This window comes from Agelaius phoeniceus, chromosome 1, assembly GCF_051311805.1.
Source record: "Agelaius phoeniceus isolate bAgePho1 chromosome 1, bAgePho1.hap1, whole genome shotgun sequence".
In the NCBI taxonomy this organism is placed as follows: Eukaryota; Metazoa; Chordata; class Aves; order Passeriformes; family Icteridae; genus Agelaius; species Agelaius phoeniceus.
In genome coordinates, this window is record NC_135265.1 from 87,587,911 (window position 1) to 87,607,768 (window position 19,858).

Genomic DNA, 19,858 nt, shown 5'->3' on the forward strand with positions numbered 1-19,858 from the left:
CTGTGCCATTCAGTTTACAGGATTGTCCAAGTGCTAGGGATTTATATTTTGTATCCTTACGCAGATTAAAAGACATCTTTAGTCTAAGTTTTTAATTTGTAAGCCCTGTAACAAGACTGTATGAGTTATGTCCAAGAATATCAGGGTTAGGCAACAGTTTTGCACAGGGACATGGGATAATGCTTACTTCCTTTTTTTTCCTTTTTTTTCTTTTACTCATTAAAGGTGAAACACAAATCTGTGCATTTTTAAGCAGCACTCTGAAATTTCATGGCCTTATAATTACAATCTATTGTACTGAAAACGAAATCTGAAATTAGACATAAAAATCACAATATTACCAGTCCTGGATTTAAGGCTTATATTGCTGTGAATTTCTATGAAAATAGTTAAGAATCAATTTAAATGCTAATGGACTTGTTTGCCATAAAACTAGGCAATAGTCACACTCAATAGCTGCTTCAGAGCCATAGTATGGGTCTTCCCTTCACTGGACTTCACTTGTGATATTAAATTTAGAGATGTTGCTGTGTATCATAGACCTATGAAAAAGCAGGGGACAGGGGGAGGGAGGGGTGGTTTCCTGAAACTCTGCAGAATGCAACTTCTCAAAATCTGAAATTGCTCATGTGGACTTTGAAAATCTGATTGTAGAGCCAGACATGAACTTGTGGAATCCTGAGGAAGAGTTAATGGCAGAAGTACTTGTCTCTTCCTGCCCTGTACCTGGTGGCTTGCTGTGGTCTCCAGCCTTGGCATGTGGGATGTCCTCTATAGTTCAGACACTTCAAAACTGGATCCCTCTGCCAGATTGTGCAGTTCCTTTGGGCTGCACTTTTTGGGGACCACAGGCACTTCCCACTCTGGGTGGTGGTGGGGTAACAGCCCACTAGAGGCTCTTTCCATTCAAATCAGGACCAGCTACATCACTGCTTCTGAACAGCATGTTCTGTGACCTCTATCGCACCATCTAGGGCTGGGTCCCAGACCGTGTGACAGAGAGGATGGTGAGGCGGCTCCTTTGCCCAGGACACAACCAGTGACCTTGTTAAACTTCTGATGTGAGGGCCTGGGAGCAGCACATTCCCACACATTTTCTGAAGCAGTCATGGGCAGGGCTGTACAAGCAAATGGCCCTGGATCAGGTCAGCCACACGGACCTGGAGCATCCCCATTCACAATCACCATCAACTCATTCCTGAGCTGATGAAATCAAGCTTGTTGTGAGGTTGTCTCCTGTGTTCAGGCTCTCCAATGTCAAGAGATTACTTGCTGTAGGTTCCTGGCTCTCTGCTGTCTAGCTTTCATCTCTGTTCAATTTTCAGGCATACCCATTGGATATGTCCATCTGAGAAAACAGGATGTGGCTATGGACACACTGTCGTGTATACACAAGCACAAGATGGTGGTGGCCCCTTTTGGCCTGTGCTGACCAGCACTCATCCAGCAATTCCTGGACATGATAGAAGAGTCAAGCTCAGGACCATTCCAAATACACAGTGTTGGGAAAAAGTTGTTGAATCACATGGGCAAGAAAGAACTGTTCTGTGCCAGTGAAATAACTCCAGACATATTTAATTCATTGTCGTATTTGTAGCATTTGAAGCCACTTTTTGATCATTTGATCAAAATTGTTTGGAAACTGCCTAGCAAATCCCAAGGTCATTTGGGAGAACTGTCAGGGAAAAAAAGAGAGAGTGAAAAAGCAAATAAACACATTTGCCAGTAGCAGTTTTTGCTAAATAGCTAGGCTGGGAAAAAAAAAAAAAAAGGTGAAGAAGGCTTCCCTCCTGGTACTTGTGGATTGGGTCAAAACAGGGCAACCGTAGATATCCACAAGCATGTTCATGATCCACAAAATGTGTATGCAAGGAAATGAAAGATCTGGGAGTGATAAGTTGAAGGAGAGTGAGAAAGTTGTTGCAGTGGAGCTGTTGATGGAGGAAGAGACTGCTCCTTGTGTGTCCCCACAAAGAGTGCACTCACCGAGACCACTGAAACACCTTTGGACTTTTTGTCAGAAGAGGAAACATGATTTTGTAATGCAGCCCAGTCTGAAAGAGGATGGAGGGACAGGACCCTTGTTAACCTGGTAATAATACAGCCTGTGGGACAGAGAAGATAGGGCAGTTCTGGAGAACCAGACCCTCTACAAGCCCAGCAGCTGCACATTGCCTGGTGCCATCTTGTTTGTACTGTTTTTCTGCTGTGGTGGTACCCAAGAGAGCTGTGGCATGAGTGTGGCTTCCCTGTGCTAGGTGTCAGGCACTCCAAAGCAGCAGAGAAACGTGGCCCCTGCCAGCAGACACTCACACCAGAGAGCAGAGACACCTTCACTCCCTTCCTGCAGGCAGAGGGAGGGATGGGACACCACGGCATTCCCCCTTCAATGTCTCAGTGAGAACAGCAGCCTTGGGTGGGACCAAGGTGGGGGGACATCTGCCTGAACCTCTTCTGAACAATTAGAGACTCATTTTGTTGATTGTTCATCACACTGATTATTAGTGGGAATGGGAATTTAAATATTAAAGGGCAGCTTCAGAATTAGGCAGGCAGAAACCTTAGCCCTTTTTCATTAAGAAAACCTCTGGAGGCTTTTTTGCCCTCCTGAATAAGGTTTGAAAAGACAAGTTGTCCTCATAAAATCTTACAAACGCCCACAGGACAATTTTACTTTGAAGTATCAATGTGACAGGGCAAAAGCAGAACAATTTGATAGTAATGATTTCAGTCACCATCCTAATGCTTCATGTTTTAAGGATCATTTTGCAATAAAGACATCATGATTTTACAGTCACATTAGAATAATAAACCGTAGCACTTAGTGAGTACTTTTCCTCTAAGACATGAAATAAATTGGAACAATAAGTGTTTTTCTCATTTTAGAGTTGGAGAAACTGAGGCCCAAGGACGTGACCTTCTCACAGCACAGTCTGGGAGGACTTCACCTGTCTCCTTGTTCTGGGGCTGCTCTTTGGGTCATACTGTCCCTCACCTGCTAGTCCAGACAAGATGACTGATGACAACTCTGCAGGAGAGAGCAGATGCAGATTGATGTTCTTTCTCCCTCCTTTGTAACTTCAGGCACTTCACCAAGACATCTCAGATAGGAGTATTGAAACTGTCATTAGGAAAAAAAATAAAAGCAGAAAGAAGAAGTGTCAGGATCTATTCACAGTAGACAAGCTGAATACAAGTCACCAGACCTGCTGATAATCTCAGGAGGGAGGTGGGGTGGCCACTGAGTCACCTTTTCCCATCATTTTTGCTGGCACATTCTCTGTCCCTTCATCTGTCTGAGAGAAGCAGTAGTGTTGTCCCCAGCCTGGGTGGCTGCATCTCACCTGGTCTCACAAGAGGCTCCCTCAGTGGCACTGCAGTCACCAAGAGGTGGAGAACACAGGGGCATGCAACTGGTTCTGAGCATCCCTTTGAGTGCAGTGAGCACAAAGGCAGGAGGCCGATGATGTGTCAGATTTCTAATTAAGATTCACCAGTCTCCAACCTGGCTCAATTCATTATTCATCTGGAAATTTTCCTCCCTAACTTCCTTCTTTTCTTTTGCTGTCGCCCACTAAGCAAAGCTATTCTTTTCCCTCCCAGAAGCTCCATCCACATCTCTGCTAATATGTCACCCTCAGATTGTGACAGAAGAGAAAGAAATGGTTACAAACCAGGTCCTGGAGCAGTCATCAATATTTACAGGGGTCTGACAATGACTTATCTTAGACCATTTACATTTAAACTACAGACATGCAAATGAGGTGTTGTTTGCATTGTGAGCTGCAAGGATGGGATATTTTTACACTAGTAGAAATCTGTTGCTCTTCCAGAAATATTTCTTTTTGTTGTTGCCCTGGCATCTCACTGCAACATACAGTCAGGTATTTGGTTAGGAAAAGCAATACAAAAGACAGAGTGGGTTTCCTGGCTCAGAAACAGGTGAACATTGCTTAAAATTTTGGCAGAGGAAAGAAGGGAGGAAAAAGTCTTCGCAGCAGTTGTTCACCATCAGAGCCTCTGCTGTGCTCTTTCATGGCAGTTGCCCAGCGAGCCAGTGAGTGATGAACTGATTTAAAGATTGATCCAGATAAAATATTTAGGTATTGACATGATTAAATATGCAGGGTTTGAAATTAACATTTCACTCTCCACCGTTCTTCCCCAAACCATGATCCCATATTGCACACTGTGGGTAAGATGGCATGGGGAAAAAAGAAAAAATAAGGAAAATCTCTTAACTGGATGCTCTCATTTTGAGCCTTCAGAGCGAAAAGAGTTTGTGTTGATGGGGACATAATCCTCAAGATGAGGTTTCAATGCAGGGTGCCTGCAGGGAGAGGGAGTCTGCCTGCCTCCCCTGCTGCCCCAGGGAAGGGCCTGCAGGTGCTCTTGCTGTGATGGTTGTGCTCACTCACTGCAGCATCCTGGCCCTGGGACACTGCTTGAAAGCCATCCAGAGCATCAGATGGCACATCAGAGAGCAGAAAGCAATTTCAGCCACGGGATTGCTTCTGGTAGCAGCACTCAGTGCCAGTTCAAGGTTGTCAGCCTCCTAAACTGACTTTTATTCTCAGCTAGGGTGGTTGTTGGTTTTTTTTCCCTTAACATAGCAATCTTTATGCTAGGCATCACTTGCAGAATTGGCTGGAAAGATATAGATTATCATTCCATCAAGTTCCCTAGATCTGAATCTTCATGTTTATTTGTCTTTGCATGACTGAGGAATGCACTCAGGGCTGCTCTGGGAGTAGAGGCTGCCCCAGGAATAAGGCAAAGTCCCATGAGTGTAAGAGATAATTTCACTACATCTTGGATGTGTGAGATGTGGGAGGACAACCCCCCTTTTTTTGCTGCTTGCTTATGTTGCTGTGTGAGTTATTTCCAAATGATGAAAGTGTTTGCCAGGAGTAGACAGGTTGTTGTGAATGACATAGCTTTTGAATTCTGCTTATAATTACCCTTCTTTCCTGTACATTTTTTCCTTCCTTTTATTTATTTTTTAAAGTTTTTATTTTTAGGCCCAGTATCTAGTACATTTCTTGCCTTACACGAAAGTCTTAATAGTCCATTGCTTGATTTCCATGCTAATTAAGCGTGTGGCTTCTCTAAATAACTACCACATCCTCACTTACTTAATATGTACTTTTATACCCTTAGCAATGATCTGATAACATTGTCAGAGCAAAATACAGAACAAGAAACTGCAGGGATTAGATATCAAGGAGGACACTATAGGGACTGTGTTAATTGAGGCAATCAGCAAGATTAAGATAAGTCTTGCTGCTTCCTCATATTGGTCTTAATGACACAACACAGACCCCAAAGCACTTTACCTGCTGTACAATGTGGTTAAGTCACTCTGTTCCCTGGGGTGTGTAATCTAATCTGCTGGATAAAACACTTAGCAGACTCAAACCAGCTGGTGTTAAAAGCTGTATTTCTAAGATACAGCAACCTGTGTAAGGCTTTAAATACTATTAAAAATAGTGAAGGCCAATAAAAGTTGTCATTTGGTGTGTATGTGCATGCACACAGAGACAGAGGTGTGTGTGCTTGTTTGTGGTGTGTGTGAGTGCACAGACTGGACTGACCTGGGTTGATGCTGTCCCAGCTTCAACACCAAGGATTGCCCAAGTGATCCTCAGGGGATCCCTAAAGAACATTTTCCTGAATTTCCAATAGAATCCATGGGCGTGGATGTGACACAATTTAGCATTACAATTTTAAAAATTACTATTCCTGCTTCAAAAATATTCATTTTTCTTTTCCCCCAGCCCCAAGGCTTCTTTCTACAATTAAAATGAAAATACCTGTAGAACAAATGATTTTGCATAAATAGACTTTGAATAATGGAACTGTTGACAAGTAAAAAAAAAGGCACTACCGAAACATTTCCAAATCAATTCTTGACAGACTTCTTCAAACAGAGATAAACATTGCTTGTGTAATGACTTGCCACATGACCTTGCACTTGAAGTGCCAAGCAAAGTGAAAAATAGCACATTCAAACAAGAAAAAGTGCTGATTTTGATTCCCAAAATAATGTTTTTGTAGATGGAACTATTTCTGCTATGGACTAGCATGCACATACAGAGAGAAAGTTAAGATTTTCCTACAGCAATATATGACATTTCCCTCTCAGCTAGATAACTGAGAGGCTATTTGGGCTCACTAAAAACACTTCTGCACATCTGGGAGCAATACAGCTCAAAAGCAATTCTGGAGGAAGGATAAGTCTTGCAGTCAAGGTGAAGGATTAAAAATGAGAGTTCAGTTCAACCCTGTCCTGACCTCTGAGCCAGCCTCTTTCTTCCTCCAAGCTTCCCATTCCCATGAGTCTCTGTGGGTCAGGGGTTTCTATTTGACAAGAGACCCTTCCCATCCTCTGTGTCATCAGACTCCTTCTTTTCCATGCATAAATAGACGGCTAAGAAGAATTTGGGAAACAAGCAGGACAAAATCAAAGTAATCCCTGATGGGAAGAAATCCAATGTAAGAAGCCTGCTGGAACACCTGGGAGGCTCTGTATGATGCTAAAAGTGCTGGGTAAAACCTGCCTGGGCAAGGCATGGGCTGTGAGGGGGAAGGTGACACATTCCCACCATTGCTGCCTTGGGGATGGCAGACATGGCACATTAGGGACAGCAAAGCTGCTCTGCCTCTGTGTCAGGGAATGCTTCATAAACTGCACACACCTGTGAAACCAAAACTGTGTCCTTTAGGGAGAAGAGACCCTTTGCAGCCGCAGTCCTGGTGCAGATTGGTGTCCTCCTTCAGCAAGGAAAAGTTCCTGCTGAAACAGGAAGAACAGGCTGCCTAGGGATAGCTGCCATCACTGCCCTGACAAGCTGTGATGTAACTCCAAGTGCCACATACACTCAATAGTTAAAGACACTATTTCCCCAAACTGGGAAAAAAGTTGCAAGTGAAACTGAGTGTAAAAAATTGTTAGGCAGAAGCACATATTAAATGGCCAAAAAGCCATTACTTCACAGTAAAGGAGCTGAATAATATTGGTGAAAAATACATTCTCTTTCAGTGGAAGAGTGAAGGCAGGAATAATGAATTAAAAAGCAATATGCAACATATGGAAAAAAGGGGGAAGTAATAAAAATCCATATAAATAAGAGTTTATGAGGTGTAGAAAATTGATAAGGGATACTAAAGACATCAGAAAAAACTTCATGGCTGGTCAGACTTTGTTTTAGAAGAAGGATTTTCTTGAAAACATATAAATATTAGGAGAAAAACCATCAATGCCATAGACTCATTACTAGCTAAAGACAGCCCAGTCATTAATAACAATGAAGAAAACCCCCAAACTGTTCAACAATTATTTCTGCTTTCTATTTCGAATAATGCATTTGCTGACACATTACTAATTAGGAAAGATATTGAACAATTTTCACTAGGATTAACCCATTTTTTAAATTGTAAGGTCCACAAAAATGGCCCACATGAGTCAATGCAGGATATTTTTAGCTTGTGTATGTAAATTCTTAATATTAATATTAGTATTTTGAATAATGGGGACATTCTCATAGTTCAGTGTCAATACTGTGCAAAAATTCAGACATAAATGAAAACACACAGGTAAATATAGTCCAGTTTACTTGATATCAATATCAGGCAGAGTATCAATGGAAAATTTAATTAATAAGGAGTGATAAGAGAGGCGTATAATTAACATGGCCATACTGAGGAGTTTGTGGTTTCAGCCTGACCACCTGAGGTGGGGAGTGTGGTTACCAAAGGGTGACCAGCCAAGACCAATCTGTTCAGTGCAAAAGGCTCCAGCGTGCAGGAGACCCAGGACCAGCACAACAAAAAACCAACGTGCTGCTTCCCTCCATCCAAGACAGATTTTGTGATTCCCCTCTCCAGCTGGTCCCCAGCCCTGCAAAGGCTGAGTAACCCCCTCAGCCAGGGTCACACAGTGGTACATGGCACTAAGGAAAAACCACAGGAGTCAGGGACAGAGTCTGAAATTACTTCCAGAGTGGAAGGTGGAGGAGTCTGGTGGCTCCTGGTGGCAGAGGGAGCCCAGACGGCCAGGGCAGTGGATGGAAGAGGGCTGGGGCTGTAACAAAATGCAGAACACTGAGACAGGGAAAGGGGATCATTGAGGCAGGAGTAAAGGCAGCAGAAAGGCAGTGGGAGCTGTGGGGAGGAATGAAGAAAGTCTGAATTTGTCAACAAGAGAGCATTTTCTGAAAGAGCTGCATCCTGGGCAAGAGATGAGACAGGCTCCTGTGGACAGAACCATCAGGTCTTGTGCCTTCACTGTCACATGTCACATGCATGGTCTTCATAAGAAAGGCAAGCTTTCAACATTGACCAGCTATTGTATTTGCAGGGAATGCCCCAAAAAAGGCAGGAATGATGAATCTGACTCCATGTTCTCAGAAGGCTAATTTATTACTTTATTTTACAATATTACTATATGATATTAAAGAATGCTGTACTATACTATACTATACTATACTAATTATAGAATACAGAAAGGATACAGACAGGATGCTAAAAAGCTAATAATGAAAACTCACGACTCTTTCCAGAGTCTTGACACAGCTTGGCCCTGATTGGCCAATGAGTCAAGACAAGTCACACCAGAATCCAAGGAAACAATCACCTGTAGGTAAACAATCTCCAAACACATTCCACATAAGCAAAAACACAGGAGAAGCAAATGAGGTAAGAATTGTTTTCCTTTTCTCTGAGGCTTCTCAGCTTTCCAGGAGAAAAATCCTGGGTGAAGGGATTTTTTTCAGAGAATGTGAATGCCACAAGCAGCAAATCTCAAATGACTTTTCTGTTTTAATTTGTTTTTCTTTAACACAGAATAGTCATTGAGGTAAATAAATAAGGTGGTTGTGCAGAAACTTGTGAAGCCAAAAATGAAATGGGGGCAGGAAGCAAGGCAGTGTAGGTGCTTGAGGGAGTGAGGGGAGCAACTGGGCTGTGGGATGTTCAGTTGGCAAAAGAATGAAAAAAGGAAAAGTGGGAAAGGGGCATGTCATATAGACTTTAGAGGCCTCATCAAATGCCCTTAACCATCTTTCATGAAATGATGAGTGTGTGGCTGAACTACCCTTTCACAGGAGTGCTCCAGCAGATTGGAGGGGAATAACATGAAGGGTCATTTTTCTCTTGGAACTCATTAATTCCTTTCTTTTATTGAATCAGTGAATTGCAGATTTTGCTTATCAAAGGTCCAGGTTCCTTTGGAGCTGTTTGATGGTGAGCCATATTCTGCCTTGACTTCCATCCCAGGCAACCCACCAAGTTCAATGGCATCTTGTGGAGAGTAAAGCAGGACAGACTTTGGCTTGATGTTCTTAACAGTGTTGTGGCTGCTAATGAAGCATGACCTGATCTGGTACTGCTGCCAGAGTCTGCAGTGGAATAGACTGTCTTTAATGTGAAGATGCAAGTGATTCATCAGTACATCATGCATACAGGAAAGTAGAACAAGTTTTCTCTTGTTTGGTTTTGTTCCCATTGAGGAGTCACTTGGACAAAACATGCAATAAACAATTTGGGCATTTTAGGCAGTGAAAAGGTTTCTTTTCCCTGCTCCTGCCTCACCCAAGAGTAAAGGAGCTGATTACCTTGTTAGATAACAGTGGCAAGTTTTAAGACTCCTATAAAATAAAGGATAGAAATGTTGCTTTTATAAGAAAGAATTGCAGAACTGGAAATGATCCATATTTGGGACATGAATGCAAGCTGTTATGCAGATCAAAGTATCTATTTGAAGCTGAATTACTCAACAGCATCTATCTATGCCTCTTCAACACCTGCAGATTAGCAATGTAATCATGTGGAGGTTGCTATAGCTACATCTCTAAAGCAGGTGGAGTTCTTCATCTCTTGGAGCTTTATCTTCATTCTTTGCAAATAAACCATGTAAGAGTATATTTAAAATGCCACCCTAGTGGTATCAGCCCCTGTCTGTTGCTTACAGTGCTATGCCTGATCTGTCCTTACCCAATTAGTCCCTATTGTTTTCTCTAGAAACAATGCCACTTCCACCTGAGCATCAAGCCTACCTTACAAATACACGTGAACAAGCACCAGGGCCTTGCCAAGCCAGACCTAGCAAGGTCATACAGCAAGTGCTTGAGCTCAAGCTAAGGAGCACTGCTCAAGTACAGCCAGCAAATGTGTAGGCTTGCCTTGGGGCTGATGGCATGTAAGACTGTAAGCTGGAGCTAAAGACAGCATGTAGCAAAACTACAAGCGTTCAGCAACACTTTCCAGGGCCTGACAAATGGTCAAACAGCAGGAGTGCTGGTTGTGATGGTTTTCAGCTGGTTGTTTGCCTAAGTCTCTTTCAGAAGAAACACTCTAATCACTCGGTTTTGAGTAATTTTGTTTGCTTTTTTTTTTTGCCTGGAATACTTCAATCTTCTTGTTTGGGTTCCTCTAGTGTTTACTATAGCAAAGGGCTGTCCAGATGACCTTTCCTTCCAGCTGTCTTTCTGCAGTGACTGGCATATGCTGTAACCCTGAACCCTCTGCCAATCAAGACCACGACATGCTAACTTGTGTGAAAACTCAATAGCAATCCCTGTACAAAAAGCTGATGGTCTAAAAGCGGAGCCCTGAAAAGTAGAAAAGTGTGAGAAGAAGCTAAGAAGAAAAAGTACAGAAGAGTAGATAAAAAAATCATGGTGCTTTGACTTGTCTAATTTTGTCATTCTCCTTGTTTGTCTTTTGCTCTAGCTCTGCATCAAGTGCAAACTTTCCATTCCCCAGTGAAGGTAGAGGAGAGATTTCTTACTAAAAATTGACAACAGCAACAACAACAGAGCATGTTCTCCCTCTGTGGGAAATTTTAATTACCCGACTAGAAAGCTGAGTACCAGAAAATGCTCCAAACATAACATTAGTTCAATAGCTTTTCAATAGAAAACTCTGACTTTCCCCAGAAAGCTGATGATGTTGAAAGGGTATTTAGCAAAACAGTAGAAATTTTTGCCAATGCCCAACTTCATTCTCAGCACTGGTCTGTTTCCACTTCTTATCCCTCCAGCTGTCCCTTAAGTCATGTCTTTGATACACTGACTTGTTAAATTTTTACAAATTACTGAAATATGGATGCTCCTCAGAGCCTGCTAATTTTTGTCTGCCCAAAAAGCAGTGCTGTAAAATTTATTTCTATAAATGCAGGCAGATAAAAATATTCCATGTTGCTTTGAGAGAAATCTGTCTTCAGGTCAATTGGTGCATTACATGTCATAGAATCATAGAATTGTAGAATCATTTAGGTTGGAAAAGACCTGTGTTTCTCTGTTTCCTTTCTGCCAGTTTCTTCTACATGTTCTCCAGACTGCAGGTACTGATGACAATAACAAAGAGGCCACTCATTAGGAGACAGGCTGTTTAGTGATGGCCTTTCCATTTACTTCACGGATGGCTGTGGAAAAGAGGTGAGCCAGACTAAGGCAGCACAGAGAAAATCACATCAGCATTGTCTTTCTTTTCTTCTGGTGCTGTCATGGTCATAACCAGCAATCAGAACGTTGCCAAATGCAGCAGTGTGCATTCTGGCTTTGAAAAGGGCATGGCTTTAAAACATAGAGGTGAAGTCAGCGACAGGACCTGTGCTCTGAGAAATGGCTCCTCCTGCCTAGGTGCTGAATTCCCGTTAGGATTGAGCCATTACAGAGCAGGAACTAAGCTCTGGTAAATGTAAGACTTGGGAGAGGTGTGCCCAGTGGACAACTATGAAAATGGATTTGTTTGTTTTTTAAAGCTCCAAGTCCAGGAGCTTTTTTTTTTTCCTATTTGAGCTGTTTTTTCTCTAAGGTCTATTAAAATTTGTAAACTGTTATTTTTGTACTGCAGCAAATTAAGAGTAACATTTGTTCATGATTTAGCTGCCAGGAACTTGATTTTGGTTTTTGTGGCCTTCCTGACAAACAAAAGGCACACACAAATTTGCATGACCAAGGTTTTCAAAAGCAGTTGGCAATGTGGGCGACTGTGTTTCCCCACCCTGAGACTCCTACAGTGAACTTCCTTCCCTGAAATTGGGCCTTCCTTAAGATATCTCCAGTTGAGCAAACAAAAGACATTCCCCATATCATTAGTCAATTTTAATGTAAACCGCCTTAACCATCAAAAATGAAGAGCATACTCCCAGAAATTTCCACTGTGCCTCAATTGCTGTGGGCACCTGCAGAAGGAAGAGAAAAAACTCCTGCTGGGAAGTCTCCTGGATGACTGTGTTATAGAGAAAATAAAAGAAAGTCAGTCCGTTTGAAGTGGTAGCAATCAGTACTCGAGCTAAAGTAAAATCTTTTTTTTTTTCCCAAAAGAAATCCAAAGGGAAGAGAAAAGCCCACAAAACATGGCATCTGTTTCTTTTGAGGGGGAGCAGAGTGGGAGGAGGAAGCCAAACTCCATCCTGGTGCATCCAGAGTGGCTGTGGATGGGAGCCCCAGGCACGCTGGCCGGCCCCTCGCTGCCGCTGCGATTCAGAGGCCAAAGAGCTGCAGTGGGTCGCCCACAATCTGCAGCACAGCTTCCTCTCTATTCCCATTGCCATGGAAATTGTTTCTGGAGGCAACCCTAATTTTCTTTTCATCAATCAATTAGGGGCAGGCTTTGCACTGGGCTGTTTGTTTCCCCAGCACTGCTCCATTTGATATTATTTTCTCCATGACAAATTAACCACAGCTGGACCTGTCTGAAATTGCTAAGAATTCTCTTATATAAAGTGAAGGAAAAAAGGGAGAAAAAGACAGAATAAGCATGAGAAGCAGGAATAAATTGATATTTCATAGGGGAAGGAGTGGGAATAGCAGGGATCTGACAGCTGCCAAGGGAAGCGGATGTCCTCTGATTGCCTGTCTGGTCAGGTCCCACCATCTCCCAGGGTCAGGCAGGCTAACGGTGTGATGCAAAATCCATAGCTCCTGGGTGTATTAGTGGTGACACTTCTTGTTATGCTGAGCTATGTAACCAGCCAGAAGCTTTCTGGAAAAGTCCAGTTGTGAGGTGGTCCCTTATCCCTTTACCAGAGACTCAGTCAAGCCAAGACTCCTGTGTTCTACATAAGGACATGTCCTCTCAGGGAATAAGAAAAAGCAGGGGGGGTGGAGGACAGTGGGGGAAGTTCTTTTTATTTGGTGCTATAAAAGTCTGGTACAAGGAGCTTTGAAATTCTCACATCATGTGCTCCCTCAGTTCAAACAAACTTGTTTCACATTTTCCCTCTGCCTTCCCCCATCTTCTACGCTTCCTTGCTGCAAGTCTCCCATAACACATTAACAGATTGAAAATAACCTTCTGCCACCCTTCATCTACTTTGGCCAATTTAAAACTAGACAAAGTACCCAACTACCCCAGGCACTGTGGAAGTAATGTGTGCACATGTGTGTGCATATGGGCTCTGACCTAAAGGAACAACTTTCATAGCAAGAGGCAGGAGGTTATTTTTATTTCCAAGATGTCTGATTTCTTACCCTCCCTTTTCTGCTGGTTCTGTTTTTTTCTTCTGCTAAGACAATCAGCCAAAGGTCTAGAAAAGCAGTAATTATAGTTATTGTGTGACAGGAACAATGATTCATGAACAACAGGATGCAAGAAAGACCCCGTGAACACATTCATCGTTGCTGAAGTGATCGGGCCCTAATGATTAGAGCTGAGTGAGCAGCCGAGTGAGAGAGATGCAGGGAGAGATGCATTGAAAGGCAGAGCTGTGCTTTGAGTTGGCCCTGGGTGCAGATATTTCTCAGACAGTTGTGTGGAAATGGCTATTAGCTGCCATCCTGCACACCCCGCCTCCGTGTGAAGTATTTTGAGGGGACATTTTGTTCAGAAGTGTCAGCAGGGGAGTGAGCACAGCACCACATGCAGAAGCAGCTACAGTCCTAAGGCAAGTGCAGCCTGTGCACTGCCTGCATGTGCTTGCAAGGAGAGATGTAAGGAATGCAAGGAATACAGGGCTTTGGAACTGCATCATGGGAGTTCTTGCAAAATTATAGTAACTGCAATGCTTTTATGAACAGGATGAGGTTGGACAGGAGCAAAAATCTTGTGGGTTATGGGGGAAGGAGATGCTGTGATTTGTGTCCTCCATCCACCCAGCAGCTGGATGGTTCAGGATACCTGAGGTCTGGCTGGGAGGAGGCCAGAGTGGGAAACTGGACAAGAACAACCCCTGCACCCTGTTGATACACAACACCCACCTGTAGGAAGGGATAGCTGGGCCATGTAGGTGGCAATTGCCATCCCAGCTGATGGCCACCACAGGTTTTCTCCTGGGATAAAGCATTGTTTTCCACATGTTGTCTCTTCAACATCTCCATAAACTCAGACACGGGACTTGGAGGTATAACAAGTATGTTTGCTGATGAAAGTAAATTGGGAGAAGCTGTTGATTCCCTCAGAGGCAGAGAGACCCTGCAGAGAGAGCTTGACACATCAGAGAGCTGAGTAATCACCAACTGTATGAAGTATAACAAAGGCAAGTGCTGGATTCTGCACCTGGGATGGAGCAACCCTGGATGCAAGGATACACTGGGGAAGGAGATGCTGGGAAGCAGTGCCAAGGAAAGGGACCTGGGGGTTCTGATCAATGGCAAATTGACCATGAGTCAGCAGTGCCCTGGCAGCTGAGGGCCAAGCATGTCCTGGAGGGCATCAGGCACAGCATCACTGGGGAAGGGAGGGGATTGTCCTGCTCTGCTCTGCACTGGGTGGCCTCATCTCAAGTGCTGGGGATGTTTTTGGGTGCCACAATATGAGAAAGACATTAAACAATCAGAGAGCGTCCAAAGCAGAGCCACAAGGATGGTGAAGGGTCTGGAGAGGAAGCCAAATGAGAAGCAGCTGAGATCACTTGGTCTGTCCAGCCTGTAGGAGACTGAAGGGAGACCTCACTGCAGTGTGCAGCTGCCTTGTGAGGGGTAGAGGAGGGGCAGGCACTCATGGCTTCTCTGTGGTGACAGTGACAGGACCCACGGGAATGGCCTGAAGCTCTTTCAGTGGAGATTAGGTTGGATATTAGAAAAAGGCTTTACCCTTAGAGTATGGCTGGGCACTGGAACAGGCTCCCCAGAGGAGTGGTTACAGCACCAAGGTTGAGAGAATTCAAGAAGTATTTGGAGACTGCTCTCAGGCATGTGGTGTGACTCTTGGGGTGTCCTGTGCAAGGTCAGAAGTGAGACTTCAGTGATCCTTCTCCAATTAGGGTCCTTTCCAATTAGAGTTATTCTATGATTCACACAAAATGTTTTGCGTAGCAGCCTAAGCTACACAAACCCTTCATCAAGGATTTGGTACAGATTTTTCTAAAATATTTAATCATTTGCTTCAACCATTTGTGATGGTTATTAAGTGGTGTTAACTAGGTTCAGTCAATCTATAAATTGGGCTGGATGGCATGATATAGAAATTTCTGGGTAACCAGGGCTGACACAAAATCTGTTTCCCCATTGTGCTCCCTTGAGAACATGCAAAAATCAATAGCTCAGAAAGCCCTTTAATGCCTCTGTCCCCACATGAACTCTATTTTTTCCCAGCTGCTGCTCATTTACCTACCAAGGCAAACAGATGCTTCCTGAGATTTGCTGCCAATATTGTGCCATCAAAGGTGAACTGGTGTCAAGACACAGCAGAGGACATGCTGAGAGACTGAGCCTGTTCAGAAGCCATGGTTTGCTTCCTCCAATCTTCACATGCATCTGTACTTATTCATGCATGCACACAGAGGTAGAGGAGCACCTGTTATTGGGAAAACCATCTCTGCAAACTGGTGCATCCTGTCTGCTTCCCTCAGTCCACAACCTCAGCCTGCCTCCCTCTGTGAGGTGCATTGCATTTCAGGGTAGACCAAAAGCACTATTAATTTGGACCTATCCAAGAACTGAACTTCATCACAGAAGCATCTCTGCCCAACCTGTAAAGTGAGGAGGCTTTGGAGGGTTGTTTTCTCCTCTGACTTTGTATAGAGCTGTTCATTGCATGTGGAAAAATACAATATCTTGTGACACAAGTCCTGGGGCACTCATCTCACTCATCGTAGCACTGGGTGCCATGGTTTAGTTGAGGTGTTGGGGCATGGGTTGGATTCGATGATCTTGAAGGTCTCTTCCAACCTAGTGATTCTGTGAATTCTGTGAATTCTGTGAATCTCTCTGGTACTGCTGTGTGGCTGCATCCCTGGCATAAATCAAGGACTCTAAGGTCCTGGTGACCTAGAGTCGGTCTTGTTTGCTGCATAAAGCTTTTAATTATATATTTAGGATTGCTATTATTTTTGTTCCCTTCATGTGAATTTAAAAACATTTCCTGGCAATGGAGTATTGAATAAAAGCTTTGAGACTGACAGACTTGGTTGCTTTTGTGGGGGGAAGTGAGGACATTTCAGCTCTGACAATTGTTCTTCAGATCCCCTAGTTAGTTAGCTGGGAATTTTCTTTCAGATCTAAATACTCTTCAGGATGTAATTAAAATAGTGCTTTTCAAATTTAGTGCACATTAGGACTTGTAAGTTCTCCACTGGTACACTAGCTGGGGGAAGATGCTCATTAATATCTGTTGTTTTCTTACTGACAATAATTCTTAAGGTCTGTTCCACAAATACTTTGTGCAAAATGTTCAGTGGTGGTAATTTCCTCAGAGCACTAAGGATTATTAGGGTGATGAGAGAAAACAGTTACAGCCTTGCCTTTTTTTGGCTAGCTCTGCCAAATCACTCATAAAAAAAATTAAAAAAAAGTTATCAAGACAGCAGCATCTCCTCTTCCCCCACTCTGCAGCCCTGAACTAATAACTCCCATCTTTCCTGTGTGTAGGGACCAATTATTCCATGCTATTATAAATTCTTTCAAAATTAGGCCTTTTTCTTTGTGCATGAAAATTTTGGCATAATATTTTGCAGCTTTCAGCGTTACTGAGCAACAACTGGGGTTCCCAGCAACACTGCTAGGGACTACCCTGCTCGTGGGGGGAGGAAGGTGGGGAAGGAGCTCCCTACCTGGATACCTTGGATGGGAGGTGACAGCTCTGGGTGGGACATGCCCACCATCCCACAGCAGCTTTCCTTCAGCCTGACTGGGGTCAGAGGAAACCTCGTGTCTGTGCCCACACAGGTCCCACTGCAATCCTGGGGATCACTTCTCCTGGATAAAGCAGAGGTTTCCTCCTGGTGGGCACTGTCATGCTCTCTAGCAAGCCTCGACTGAGGAAGCTTTTCCCCCTGGTTGGATACCAGCTGATTGGGACAGGACTGCTGGGGCCCAGGAGAGTCAGATGATGAAATGCCTAACCCTTAGCTGCTCACGGTCTCATGCTGCTTCCTCTCTGCCATAATGCTCCCACACTGACATCCATTTACTTATCTAACCACGGGATAACTTTTTGTCTCTTGTTTTCCTAAGCTGTTGTGGGATTTGTCTCCAGTAGGCGTATTTCTTGATTAATGATCTTTCTGTTAACACTTGCTCATATTCCATCTGGGACCTTCTTGGGTTATCTAAATGCACAAAATACTTAAAACAATATTTTTTTTTTCTCAGCTCATCTCTGTTTTTAATAACACAATTTATTTCTCCCTCCTCCAAAGGAAAAAAAGAGAATTTTTTAGCTTGCTCAAACTCATGCTGAATGCTATTTGTGATTCATGTTATCACCTTGTGCAATATTCTTAGAAAACAGAGCATGGACAGGCTCTGTCAGGAAGGGTTTTGTAATGTATTTGTCATTTCTTTTCTGTATAGATTAAGGGCTAAATATTTTGATGGTAGATGAATTTGTAGACCCCATCTCTTTTAAATCACAGCAGCTATTCAAAAGAAAGAAGATGCTTTTCTTTCAACCAATGATAGTAGCACTTTCCTGGATGCAAGTTGAAAAATATTTACATCAGTTTAAATGAGCAGTGTGTAACTATAAATAAAGAACACAGGTAATGAAGTGTTACCATTGAAGTTGAAATTAAAATTGAATCCTGCCAAAACCTAAACACGGATCATGACAGAAAAATCCAATACTGTTTGGATTTTTGGTTTTTGATTTTTTTGTTTGGAGCTGCTGTAATTATAGACTAGGTAAAGGAAAAAAGATTATACAGCAGGTATAATTTGTAGTGATTTCAGTAACATTTCTGATGCAATGCCATGAAATGAATGATTACCTGTTTATGGCATCTTTACGTGCATTTACAGCCTGCCTCGGTGAAGTGCCATCGGCAGCACTTGCGTCTTTACCTGAGCGATGTCACAGACTGTGTGACCATGGGCTGTGTGACCATGGGCTCTGTGATCATGAGCTCTGTGACTGTGTGACTGTGTGACCATGGGCTCTGTGACTGTGTGACCATGGGCTGTGTGACCATGGGCTCTGTGACTCTGTGGCCATGGGTTGTGTGACTGTGTGACTGTTTGACTGTGTGACCATGGGCTCTGTGACCATGGGCTGTGTGACTGTGTGACCATGGGCTGTGTGACTGTGTGACCATGGGCTCTGTGACCATGGCCTGTGTGACTGTGTGACCATGGGCTGTGTGACTGTGTGACTGTGTGACCATGGGCTGTGTGACTGTGTGAGTGTGTGACCGTGTGATCATGGGCTCTGTGACCATGGGCTCTGTGACTATGGCCTGTTTGACTGTGTGACCATGGGCTCTGTGACCATGGGCTCTGTGACTGTGTGACCATGGGCTGTGTGACTGTGTGCCTGTTTGACTGTGTGACCATGGGCTCTGTGACCATGGGCTCTGTGACCATGGGCTGTGTGACTGTGTGAGTGTGTGACCGTGTGATCATGGGCTCTGTGACCATGGGCTCTGTGACTATGGCCTGTGTGACTTTGTGACCATGGGCTGTGTGACCATGGGCTCTGTGACCATGGCCTGTGTGACTGTGTGACCATGGGCTCTGTGACTGTGGGCTGTGTGAATGTGTGACCGTGGGCCGTGTGACCATGGGCTGTGTGACCAAGGGCTTGTTTCCACAGGGCATGCACTGGTGTCCCCTGGGTGACTCCTGCTCGGGCTGACCCTGACCCTGGCTCCCTGCAGCCCCTACCCAGGGGAGCCCCTGATGAAAGATAAATTAAGAAACCCTAGGGCAGAGGGATGTGTTCACTGTCCCTAATCCAAGACAGAGTAAGCTACTTTATTGGCAGGGCTTGGTTTGAGCGCTGTGCCCTCCACTGTCAGAGCATGAAAGGATTTGTGTCCATTGGAAACACAGAGCATTGTGGAAAAGTGCAAGTGGGATCAGAAAGGCCCTCTGAGATGCTCACGCTGAAATGGAAAGCATTCCCTTTTAGTTACCAAGGGTGAAGTCTCTTGTTGCCTTTCTGGAAAGCAAGGCTCCAGGCAACTTCTTGTACTTCAATAGCTGAAAATAAAGCCTTAAAAAAGAACATGTCAGGGAATTAAATGAGAACCACAAATTCAGCAGGGCTAGTGATTGCCCAAGAGAATACTGAGGTGAAATGTATAGAAAAGAGGGGTTTTGAGACAGAGTTAAATGAATTACTGGTCCCATCCATAACATCTGTTATAGTCTTGGCTGCTGGGTACTTACTTTCAAAGAAATCAGCTTCCACTGCTGTCTGCTGAGGAGCCCTAAATCAGGTGTGCAGGCACAATTACTGAAAATGAATCTGTCAGAGCAAATCTCAGGTAATCAAGGAATCCTGATTGGGCTCCCCTCCTGTACCCTTCTTTGCTTTAGGGATAACCTAAACCAATGTTCCTCAGACCTGATGGGAATAAGCAACACAGGTACAAGGCAGACTTACTAAGAAGGTTGAAACTTTAAAACATTGGCCACAAGCTGATAATGGCATCTGGGGGTCAGCCATTCACAGGGCATGTCTTTGTATGGCC

The 19,858-nt window shown here is 43.8% G+C and overlaps 1 long non-coding RNA gene across 7 annotated transcripts in view; it reads left to right on the forward strand.

Moving 5' to 3' along the window:
• LOC143694754 (uncharacterized) overlaps positions 1-16,345 on the forward strand; it is a 96,150-nt gene extending 79,805 nt beyond the window's left edge. For 4 of the 7 annotated variants that reach the window (XR_013183412.1, XR_013183415.1, XR_013183410.1 and 1 more), the window contains one exon: positions 1,326-16,345. This is a non-coding gene — a long non-coding RNA (uncharacterized LOC143694754). The remainder of the gene's footprint in view (positions 1-1,325) is intronic. The other 3 variants (XR_013183411.1, XR_013183414.1, XR_013183413.1) reach the window with 3 other exon arrangements.
• Positions 16,346-19,858: the final 3,513 nt, after the last annotated feature.